Raw genomic sequence first — 12,091 nt, forward strand, 5'->3', positions numbered from 1 at the left:
ACTATTAAAAAACCTAACATTCGGGTTCTAGGAGTTCCTGAAGGCATGGAGAGGGAGAAAGGATTAGAAGGCCTTTGAGATACTAGCAGAAAATTTCCCAGGTTTGGAAAAGGACAGAGGCATCTTAGTACAGGAAGCTTATAGAACCCCTAATAAACATGACCAAAAGAGATCCTCACCACGACATGTTGTAATCAAACTCACCGCAGTGAAACATAAAGAAAAGATTCTAAAAGGTGCAAGAGAGAAACATCAGATTACTCTCAGGGGATCTCCAATTAGACTCACAGCTGACTTCTCATCAGAAACCCTACAAGCTAGAAGGGAATGGTGAGACATAGCCCAGGTACTAAGAGAGAAAAACTGCCAGCCCAGAATATTATATCCTGCAAAGCTCTCATTTGTGAATGAAGGTGAAATTAAGACTTTTCATAGCAAACAGAAATTGAAAGAATTTGTCGCCACTCGTCCAGCCCTGCAAAAGATGCTTAAAGATGTGTTACACACAGAAACACAGAAACATGGTCACCAATATGAAAGAAGGTAAAGGAAGGAAACCTCACAGCAAAAGATCACAGGAAGCTCAATTTCTCTTTGACACAGAATTAAACTCTGATGATCTGTTAAAGCAATGTGTTAAAGTAATCTATTATGTTCTCTTGATGTCTGTTAAATTCTAATTGTTCAAAAACAGCTGAATTTTTATTAAGAGCTATGGGTTATTTAAATATGTGCTTATTTTCAAAGATTTGAATAATCACCTTGTAACAATGATCAAATTTGGTCTATGTTATGTTATGATTTTAAGGAATTTTTTTCAACCAGATATTTTGGATTTTGAGCCTTCTTGGTGTTCTTGACAGGCATTCAAAAAATCAAAGTTCCAAACAATCTGGTCTCTAAAATTTCCAGTGAATCTTGGACTTTGGTTTCTCAAGTTTGGGCCCAACTGAAAAAATCGAAGGACCTATGTCTCTCATCTTATAAAGACACCAACTAATCAGGCTATTTGGATTATATTAGAGGTACTGTCAAGATGTGATGTGGTACTAAATTTTAAGTTTCTATAATGGAAAATGCTATTAATACAAATGTTTGCGAATTAAAAAGTCTAATGATCTTGTGTTACTAGACATGATAGTTATCTTAATGAGAAATCCTCAGAGGCCTAAAGGGTTAAATACTTGTAAAATCCTACAGGTGCTTTCAAAAATACTGTGAAGTAAGCAAGTGCCTCTTGTTGGTTGATGAGTTTATAATTTTAAACATGGCAACTTAAAGTCTTTTGTCATCCACAGTTATATATGATTTGCTGCTCATAAAACTAAAGCGTTGTTGGTTCTGTGTTTAGCTGTCCTCCTATAGGTTCCTATGGACTTTTTCCAGCCACTTCTATTGTATTCAGTACTTTGGGATGGCTCTGTAAACAGATGAAGCCAATAAGGTGTTAACAGTACCAACTGAGAGAAAGTATGGTTAACTGAGGTTACTAAAAACAAAAAGCAATTCAAACCAATTGGCAAGCTACAAAGAGTTAAAGATTTTAAAAACTATTATTAAAATTGCTATATTGGTCTATTGTGTTCTCAATCAGAAAACTTAATAGTAGCTTAGACAGCACCTTTCTTAGCTCCTCTAATAATGACTCTGTCCTTTGTTCTAGACCCTGTCTAGCGCACTTGGGCCTCATTCCTTCGTAATCATAACCTCTACTCTACCTCCAATGGCTCTACTCTCAACCTGTGTGTACTGATGGTCCTCTTCCCCACTTAATGCTGTATAATTGTTCAGACCTGGTTAATGCCACTCTTAGGATCATTGGTTACTATCCTCACTCTGTCTTTTATGACCTTGTCTAAATATGATCAGAGTCGGCAAACTTGGAAGGCTTCCATAGCCTTGGCAACTCATGACGAGAGCCTAGGGTGGTTACTGGCACCATAAACTAGAGTGTCAATTTGTTGGGTCAACAACAGGAGCCACTGTGCACTTGCTCCTCATGTGGGATCTCTGTCCTTAATGTGCTGTACATTGTGATTTAATGCTATAACTAGTACTCAAACAGTATGTTTCACTTTGTGTTTCTATGTGGGTGCAAACTATTGAAATCTTTACTTAATATATACTAAATTGATCTTCTGTATATAAAGAGAATTGAAAATGAATCTTGATGTGAATGGAAGGGGAGAGGGAGAGGGGAGGGTTGCGGGTGGGAGGGAAGTTATGGGAGGGGGGAGCCATTGTAATCCATAAGCTGTACATTGGAAATTTATATTCATTAAATAAAAGTTAAAAAAAATAAAAAAATAAAATGCCACCTTCAGTTCTTTTTTGATTACTGTTTGTGTGATATATTTTACCTCATCTCTACTTTTAATCTATATGTGTCATTATATTTAAAGTGAGCCTCTTGTAGATAATATATAATTGGGTCTTTAGTTTTTGAAATCTATGTCTTTTAATTGGTCATTGATACTTAGAGTGATGATTGAGATAGTTGGATTAATGTTTATGATATTAATAAATATTTTCTATTCATTGCCCTTGTTCATTTTTTCTAAATTTCTATGCTTTTTCTGAAATTTGTGGTTTTAAAAAAGATTTATTTTATTCATTTGAAAGAGTTACAGAGAGGAAGGGGGAGAAAGAGAGAGAGAGAGAGAGAGAGAGGTCTTTCATCCGCTGGCTGCTTTCCCAAATTGCCAGGGCTGGGCCAGACTGAATCCAAGATCTGGGAGCTTCTTCTGGATCTCCCATGTGCCTGCAGGCCCCAAGTACTTGAATCATCTTCTACTGCTTTACCAGGTGCATCAGCAGGGAGCTGGATCAGAAGTGGAACGACCTAACTCTAATCGGCACCCATATTTGATGCCAGTGTTGCAGGTGGCGGCTTTACCTGGTATGCCACAAGGCTGGCCCCAACATTTGTGATTTTAATCAAGAATTTTATGTGATTTCACTTTCTCTCTTTTCTTGGCATGTCAATCATACTTTTTAAAAAATATTTTTAATGACTGCTGTAAAGTTTTTAGTATATGTTTACAAGAAATCCAATTCCACTGTCAGAAAGAATGCATGGCTTTACCAGGTTGTGCAGTACCTTATAACAACAACTCACCACTAATTCTTTCTTCCCATTTCTTGTATTATTTTTGCTATTAATTTCACTTACTCATAAGCCATACTTATCAAATACGTTGTTGCTATTATAATTTGAACAAATTTTTATCTGTTAGATCAACAAAGAATTAGAAAGATGGGGCCAGCATTGTGGTGTAGTGGGTTGAGCCACTGAATGCAATATTAGCATCCCATGTGGGTACCAGTTGGAGTCCCAGCTGTTCCACTCCTAATCTAGTTTCCTGCTAATGAACCTAAAAAAACAGCAGAGGATGGCCCAAGTGCCTGGGCCTCTGCCATCCATATGGGAGACCCGGAAGGGGTTCTAGGCTCCTGGCTTCTGCTTGGCCCAGCCCTGGCCATTACAGCCATTTGAGGAGTGAACCAGCAGATGCAAGGTTTCTCTCTCTCTCCCTCTCCCTCTCTCTCTCTCTGTCTCCCTCTCCCTCTCCCCCTGTTTCTCCCCCTTATCCCCTCTCTTACCCCCTCTCTTTATAGCTGTGCTTTTCAAATAAATAAATAGATCTTCTATAAAGAAAGAATGGGAAAGAATTTTTTTATTTTACCTTGGCTTATGCTTATCCTTTCTGTACATAGAAGAAAATCCCAAACATTTACCATTTACCTTTTTTCTCAAGAATTAGTTTTTTTCATCTTTCTTGTAAGGCAAATCTAATAGCCACAAATACCCTTTATTTTTGCTTATCTGAGAAAATCCTTAAATTCCCCTTTACCTTTGAAGGATGATCTCACAAGATGAAGGAGTCTGGCTTGGTGGGCTTTTTTCCTCTCAATAATTGAAGTGCTATATTCCATTCTTTCTCTGCTTTTCACGGTTTCTGATGAGAATTCTTATCCATAGATAAGATGCTTTATTCCTCTGCCTTTTTTCACGATTTTCTTTATCTTTGATTTTCTGCAGGTTGAGTATGATACACTTGGGTGTAGGGTTTTGGGGTAATATTTATTCTGCTTGATGTTCTCCGTGCTTCCTGGAACTGGGGTTTGGTGTTTGACATTAATATAGGAAAAATTGCAGTATTGTGTCAAACACTGCATTTGTTTCTTTCTCCCTCTTTCTTCTTCTGCTATTCTCATTACTCATCACACATTTGATAGTTATTTCACAGTTGTTCAACGTTTCATTCCATTTTTTTTCAGGCTTTTTTTCTCTTTGCTTTTCTGCTTTGGAAGTTCCTACTGACACATATGAAAACTCAAAGATTTTCCCCTAATGGTCTAATAATGAGCTCATAAAAGGCATTCCTTACTACTATTGTAATGTTTCTGATCTCTAGCACTTATTTGTTTTTTCCTAGAGTTTCCATCTCTTGGCTTATGTTGCTCATCTTTTCTTTCATTCTTTCTACTTTTTTTTTTTCACTAGGATCGTTACAGGTAAAACTCACAGAAGTACCAGGGTCCCATGGTATATGTACTCCACCCACCCTTAGAGTTTTAGTCTCTAGACATATCTGGAGAAGTTCATCAGTTACTATTCTGGTCTCCCTGTCCTAACACTGGTTCCCAGGGAGGTGTCTACTTGTGGATTTCTGCTGTGATAAATTGTTATTTTCTGAATAGAATTTCTGAAATTCTATAATTTCAGTGGCAGCAGCTTGCCTTGGAGGCTACTTGTCTGATGACATCAAGAAAACTTGTTAATTTTTGTAGCTTACTCATCTTTTCACCAATTGCTAGGATAGAGTGATGGCTTCCAAGCCCCTTACATGCCAGATTGGAAGCCGGAAGTCTCAATTCCTTTCCCACATAGCCTTCACCATGACCCTGTGAAGTAAATAGTGTTAGCTCAATTTTGAAGGTAAGGAACTAGGTTGAGAGCATTTAGGGACTGATTGAAGGTCACATGGCTTGAAAGTTGTAGAACTGGGGTGAATCTCACCTTCCCCAAGATGGCCATTCATTCACAGCGCCCGCTGGCCCTACCCAGACAGAGCAGCATCTGTGTGTGCTGGTTTGCGAAGGTGCTTCCCTTGAATTAAATCTTTGGTGTTTTGACCTGGTTTTATAAATGGGCAGTTCTCCTGGGGAAATGCGTCTCTTGATCATTCAATGCACTATTACCGAATTCCTTTTTAACCTATGCCTTTTGCTTCTCCTTAGGGAAAAAAAAAGGAATGGAAAATGAAAGATGTTCATTTTATTACTTACCAGAGGCTCCAGTAAAATGATTTAGGATGGCATAATTTGAAAGTGAGAGCCAAAGTGTAGTTGCAGGAAGACACGTGACCCCCGTTAATTTGTACAGAAAGGAAAAATGGACTCAGGGCCTTATGAGTTCTGACTTTGCCCCTTGGTCGGTAAGCAAGTCTGAGCCTCTGTTTCCTCATCTACTAAATAATTACTCTCTTCTGTTGGCATCCTGGTGCAATTAAACAGCATCCATTAAGATTTATTGAATGCTGCACGGAAGCTGAAAGGAAGGACATAAGAAAAGCACAACGGTGCTGTCTGCTTGGAACCTATGCAGAATGGAGACGTCGTGTGCTGTGTGCTCCTAGAGTCAGTCTGCATGACCAGACTTTGTGTCAGAATCGCTTCTGACCTGCAAAACAGCCCCGCCATGTCACACGCTCCACTGTGGCTTCTAAATTTTTACGCTGATGCTCAGTGTCTCTGGCTACTGCCCAACTGAACCACAGGTTTTGACTGGTGCAGGAGACTGTCTAATTTCATTTGGTTGTAAAATCTAGTTTCCTTTAGTAACTTTCTGCAGAGCTCACCACTTCCCACCTGCAGGCTCATACTGACCAAATAGTCCCCTGATTCCAGAATTTGCCTTCCTGGGTCTGTTTTGTCTTAAAGATAGCCAGTGCCAAAAAATGCCTTCCCAGTGTCTTGATACTAGCCTACATATAAAATAGATAATCCTTATGCATACTTAACCATGTAATAACTCCGCCTCCAGTCCCAACAGTGGGCAGATTGTGCCCAGCAAACTTGTCAGCATTTGCCTGGCTGAATCCCGCTCCGGTCAGGTTCAGTTCAGAAACAAAACATCAGAATCTGTCCCTGTAGTGAGTTGGTCCCAGAATGTGGTACAGACAAACCAGGGAGCCTCAATACACAGTGCACGCACTTGGCCATGCCAGAGGGACACCATCCTGAGAAGCATTTTGCCTATGTACTGCTGATGGACTAGGAAACCCTTATGATGTGTGTCCTCAGCCTTGGATTTCACTACAGAAAACGTGTTTAATTATCCTCTAGAAGCACCACTTTATTTCGATGGCCAGGATACATTGCATCTGGGAGGTGAAACGGCTGTCAGACCCTCCCAGAGACAGCTATGGGGATGTGGGCCTTCAATGAAGTCTTTGTAGCACAGATTTCCTATAGCCTGGAGGAAGCACCTCTCAAGGCCAGTGGTTGTAGGATAGGTATCTGGCTTAGCAGTGGAGAAGCAGGTTTGGATGCCTGCATCTCATGTCAGAGTGACTGGGTTTGAGCCCTGGTTCCACTCCTATTCCAACATCTTGCTGGTTTAGGGTGTACCTGGGAGGTAGCAAGGATGGCTCGAGGAGTTGGATCCTGTTGCTCACTTGGGAGACCTGGATTGAGTTCCTGGCTCCCAGCTTTGGCCTGGTGGTACCCTGGCCTTTGAGAGTGTTTAGGGAGTGAACCAGCAGATGAGGGCCAGCTGTCTTTCTTTCTCTGTAACTCTCAAATAAATGAATAAATAAAAATAAATAAATACAAATAATGATGGACTATCTTGAAAAAAAAGGAAAATGTCCAGTGTTTCTCTACTGGGGCATTGGTTTCCCCAAGGGGACTTTTGATAATTAATTCTACTATTCTGCTTCCTTGAAGAGTAAGCAGATTTCCTCTCTTGCTCTTCAGTTCCTGAACCCTAGTCTGGACTTCTGGGATGCCTGGATACCTGCGGGTCAGAAGGAAGCTGAAAGACTTTGTGAGAAGGGAAGAATAAAGGCTGGGGGATGGGGGGAGGGTACAAGCATAATAGAAAGGTTCTTCCTTGGATTCATTCTTTTATTTTATTTTATTTTTTTGAAAGTCAGAGTTACACACAGAGAGAAGGAAAGGCAGAGAGAGAGAGAAAGAGAGAGAGAGAGGTCTTACATCTGCTGGTCCACTCCCCAATTGGCCACAACAGCCAGAGCTGTGCTGATCTGAAGCCAGGACCCAGGAGCTTCCTCCAAGTCTCCTACATGGATTCAGGGACCCAAGGACTTGGGCCTTCCTCCACTTTGCCAGGCCATAGCAGAGAGCTGGATCAGAAGTGGAGCAGCCAGGACCTGAACCGGCGCCCGCATGGGATGCCGGCACTGCAGGTGGTGGCTCCACCCACCACACCATAGCGCTGGCCCTGGATTCATTCATTTCATTTTATCTCTTAAGTTACTGAGGCCTTACTATGTGCCAAACACTGAGCAAGGATGAATGCCACCAATCTCCACACTTGAAAAAGCCTCAGTCCAGTAGGGAAAGCAGATTTTTAAAAGCCAGTAATTGGAATACGTAGTTGTGCTTTAATAGACACATAAAGGGCTTGGTGAGTCACCGCTGAGGGAGTTTGTATTAGTCTCCTATTGCCGCTGTAAAAAATGAGCACAAATTTAGTGGCTTAAAGCAGCACACATTTGTTTTCCTGCAGTTCTAGAGGCCAGAACTCTCAAAGCAGTTTCACTGAGCTAAAGGCAAGGTACTGGCGGGCTCCGGAGAAGATCCTGTCTCCTTGCCTATTCTAGCCTCCCGAGACCTCTGCAATCCGTCTTGCTTACGTCATCATGTCTCCCACTTCTTCTTCTGTAGTCAAATATCCATCTGTCTCCTAAGAAATCTCACAATTACATTTATGGCCCCTTTAATCTAGGGCAATCTCTTCATCTCAATCACATCTGCACAATTTCTTCTTGCCTATATGTTAGTGTTCACAAGTCTTAGGGGCTATGATGCATCCCACCATGGGGTTATATAATGAGGCTAAGAGCATCTGGGCTAGGTCTGGAGGGGTGAGTAGAAGTTCTGGCAAATTTCTTGGCTGACTATGTAAGCTATTCAAAGCCTTCACCTGTTCAGGGACTAGTGAAATGTTCCAAGTAACTCCACGGTAGATAAAAGCAGACACTGAAGATGGTGGGGGAGCAAGGCTGGGCCACAGAGAGCCTTAAATTCCAGGCCAAGAATCTTGAACCTGGCTTTACTAACAGACATGCTGTGCAAGGAATGAAGTGGGCTGTAGATGCAGCCAAGTGCAGAGAGGATGAGGCCGTAATGAAGGCAGAGACATTGATATTCATCAACCACCAAATAATGGTGATATCTTTTTATTGGTGGCATACCAAGCCATGTTGAATGTTCTTGTTCCTATCTCTGTCTTCTGGTTTGGGCTATCTCACCTGGGTGATTACTAAAGTAATCCAATTTTGTCACTACCCAATCAATTCCTTACACTATAGGGAGAGAAATCATCTAAATGGTTATTATTTATTTTCACTTTTTATTCAAAAGTCAGAGAGATAGAGAGAGAGAGAGAGAGAGAGAGAGAGAGAGAGAAATAGATGGAGAAAGATCTTCTAGCCATTGATTTACCTCGCCAAATGTCCACAACAGGGGATGGCCTGAAACTCTATATGGGTCATCCACATAAGTGATAGGGGCTCAAGTACTTGAACCATCATCTTCCATCTCCTGATCAGAAGTGGATTAGTGGGCACTTGAACCAGGCACTGTGATATGGTATGCAGGCATTTCAGGTGGCAACTTAACCCCTGTGCCACACACCTGCCCCCAGAGTGATCATCTAAAACAGAAGGCTGGCAAGGCCACTATCCACCTAGTTACACCTGGCTCCCATGTGCCTTCAGGACAGATGTAGTATCTGTAGTATCTGGGCTCTTCTTCCCTCCCAACCCTCACTACTGTGTTTCACTTGGTCATTGTTCCCCAGCAAGTCACAGGTCAGGCTCAGGCAATAGCTGGACCAGAAACATTGGCCTCACAGGAGCTTAAAGCTTTCATGTGAACAGACCATCAATCCCAACTCTTTCTCCTATGGGAATGCCTTTTGTATCCCTTGACATACTTGTCAGATTGATCTTGATGAGGATCACCTTGACCCCAATGTGTTTCAGTAATTTTGGATTTCAGGGTGAAGGATAGGATCCTAGGCAGGACTCTAAGATGGCCCTGAAACTTCACCCCTACTCTGGGTGGATGCCATGTAGATCTTCTCCCTTTGAGAGTAGAGGGAATCTAGAAATATGATACAATGTCATTTCCATGATTGCATTACAGATCAATTGACTAAGTCAACCAAAAAGAGATTTTTTTCTTTCTTTTGGATAGGACTGACCTCATCAAAAGAACCTTTAAAAGAAGTCAGAAGCTCTCCCACTAACCTTCAAGAACATGACAACCAGAAGCAGCTTCCAGAAGCTGAGATTCACTGGGAGACATCCAGCAAGAGAATGAGGGCATCAGTCCTAGGATCTCCAGAAACTGAATTCTGCCAACAACTGTGTGAGCTCGGAAGAGGACCCTGAACTCCAGAAAGGAATGTAGCCCAGTCTTGGCCTTGCCTTGGGCCCCTCTGCAGAGAACTTAGCTCAGCCAGAACTTAGCTTACCTTCAGAAACCACAAATTCCCTATGAATGAACTTGTTTTAAGCTGCTGCAAGTTGGGTAATTTGTTCTGTAGTGATCAAAACCCACAACATGTGGGGGTTACAGTGCCTTTTCACTCTAGGCTCTTTATACAAATCTATTGCCTCCCAGAGCTCTGCACACCAAAAAAAGACCTGGTCGGGAAAGACAGAAAATCCCAGAGTCATTTTCATGTTTTTCTCTTGGGTGCCTTCTAGCTTTAGAGTTACATAACCAAGAGGGATCATTCCAGAAGAGATTTTTCTCTAATACTCATGAATTTCTATGTCAAAAGGACTTACTGCTTCCACCTACACTGAGAAGCTATGCCAAGTTGCTAGCTTAGAAAAAAATCAAGTTCTGCCTCTCCAAACATTGTATCATGCATGGCTAAGAATGAGCTAAAAAGTAGAAGGGGAATCTTTGGGGATGATGACTGTAAGTGGCCTGTACAATGTGGTCCTCAGACAACAGCATTAACCTTATTAAGGAGCCTGTTAAACGTGTGCGTTCTGGGGCTCTACCCTAGCTCTCTTGAATCAGACTCTGTGTGTGTGTGTGTGTGTGTTCAAAAGGCCTTATATATTTATTTCTGAACCAACCCCACTAGTCATAGCCCCAATCCTGTCTGGGTGATGGTGACACTTCTGCTTGATATGGTTAATAAGATAGTGAGCTTGACATGGCATAAATATATGTGTCCTCCATCTCAAGTGCAATTCCTCATGGACCCAGCTTGGTTCTTCTCCGATGTCTCCTCTTACAGTTATACCTGATTTGATTACCAGTGTTCATCCAAATCCACTGGGGAATGGGGTGACTGTGTTTTGGTTTTTGGCTAGGAATCTCTTGATTCTGAAGGTCTTATGAGAAGACATGGCAAGGAGGAGTGAGGTAGACTCACTAACATGGAGAAAAGGAGAAAGAGCATTTTTTATTTTTTAAAAGATTATTTTATTTATTTGAAAGACAGAGTTACAAGAAAGGTAGAGACAGAGAGAGAGTTCTTCCACTGCTGTTCACTCCCCAGTGGCTGCAATGGCTGTAGCTGCGCCGATCCAAAGCCAGGAGCCAGGAGCTTCTTCCAGATCTCCCACATGGGTGCAGGGGCCCAAGGACTTGGGCCATCTTCTACTGCCTTTCCAGGCCACAGCAGAGAGCTGTATCAGAAGAGGAGTAGCCAGGACTAGAACCGGTACCCATATGGGATGTTGGGGTGCTTCACACCAGGGCTTTAACCCCCTGCGCCACAGCGTCAGCCCCAAGAGTATGTTTTAAACAGCCCTTCTGGTGACTCTGATGTACAACACACACTGCAACCACTAATTTACACAAATAATACTCAATTACGTAAAAAAATGTATTGCACCATTTTCAACATGAAACCCTTGGCAAAATAAGTTAGTAAGAAAGGATGCAAAAGCACAGTCAGGATTTGAGCTCGCTCACGTGGGCCACAGTAGACCAGCCACCCTCAGGCTCTACAGGTCCTGGTGACATGAAGGTCAGAGACCCCATAATGGTAGGTGTCAGAGTAACCTTAGGGTTTAACCTCAGCCTAGTCCGATCCTCATGAAATCAGCCATGTAGTTGATACTCAATTTTGTGGGATGTATGGATAAGGTGGGACCAGGAAGATAATCTCCCTTGTTTATACCCTTGGTTTGGAGTCTTTCTCAGATCACTTGGAGATAAATCTACACTCAATAAAGAGAGAAGAGAATCCTCTTCTACCCTGAGAGTCTGCTCCAACATCAGAGGTACTATGCCTGGTGAATAGAGCTTCAACGAGCAGAAAGAAGCCACAGAGAGAAAGCACCATTTAAGATCCTGCAGAGTCCATCCTTGTCTCTTCCCTCCCAGTTTAGCAGCCAGAATGGATCTAGCACCCATTCTCCTTTCAGTCAAAACCCTTGACTTCCACCCATAAGGAGCTTACAGCAGAAACTGAGTCTTTTTATGCCATATTGACAGTAAAGAAAGAACACTCTGCATTAATGAGTACAACCATCAGATGGAGCATTTATTGTCCCTGCCTGGACAGTGGGGGTGGCCCTGAGCTAACCTTTACTTGCCCACATTCCAAGAGCACACGGTACTTGTTTCAGTTTGGTTTAACCTGACTTATTTAATTCCACATTATTATGAGGTTTCTGTTGCCTTGGAAAGCTTGCATGATTAAAAGAGTTTTATATTTGCTATTTCCAAGAATTCTTCTTGCAATTTCAATGATTCATGCACCCAAGTTTTACAAAGAAGAAAACAGCTTCATTGTTATTTGTTCTATTAAAGCCCTCAAGTGTTCAGCACATTATTTCATTACCTGGTTAAAAACTGGGGG

The 12,091-nt window shown here is 41.9% G+C and overlaps 1 pseudogene; it reads right to left on the reverse strand.

Moving 5' to 3' along the window:
* Window positions 1-10,473: 10,473 nt before the first annotated feature.
* LOC133759258 (large ribosomal subunit protein eL39-like) lies at window positions 10,474-10,628 on the reverse strand (annotated as a pseudogene).
* Window positions 10,629-12,091: the final 1,463 nt, after the last annotated feature.

Source organism: Lepus europaeus, chromosome 5 (genome assembly GCF_033115175.1).
Source record: "Lepus europaeus isolate LE1 chromosome 5, mLepTim1.pri, whole genome shotgun sequence".
Classification (NCBI taxonomy): Eukaryota; Metazoa; Chordata; class Mammalia; order Lagomorpha; family Leporidae; genus Lepus; species Lepus europaeus.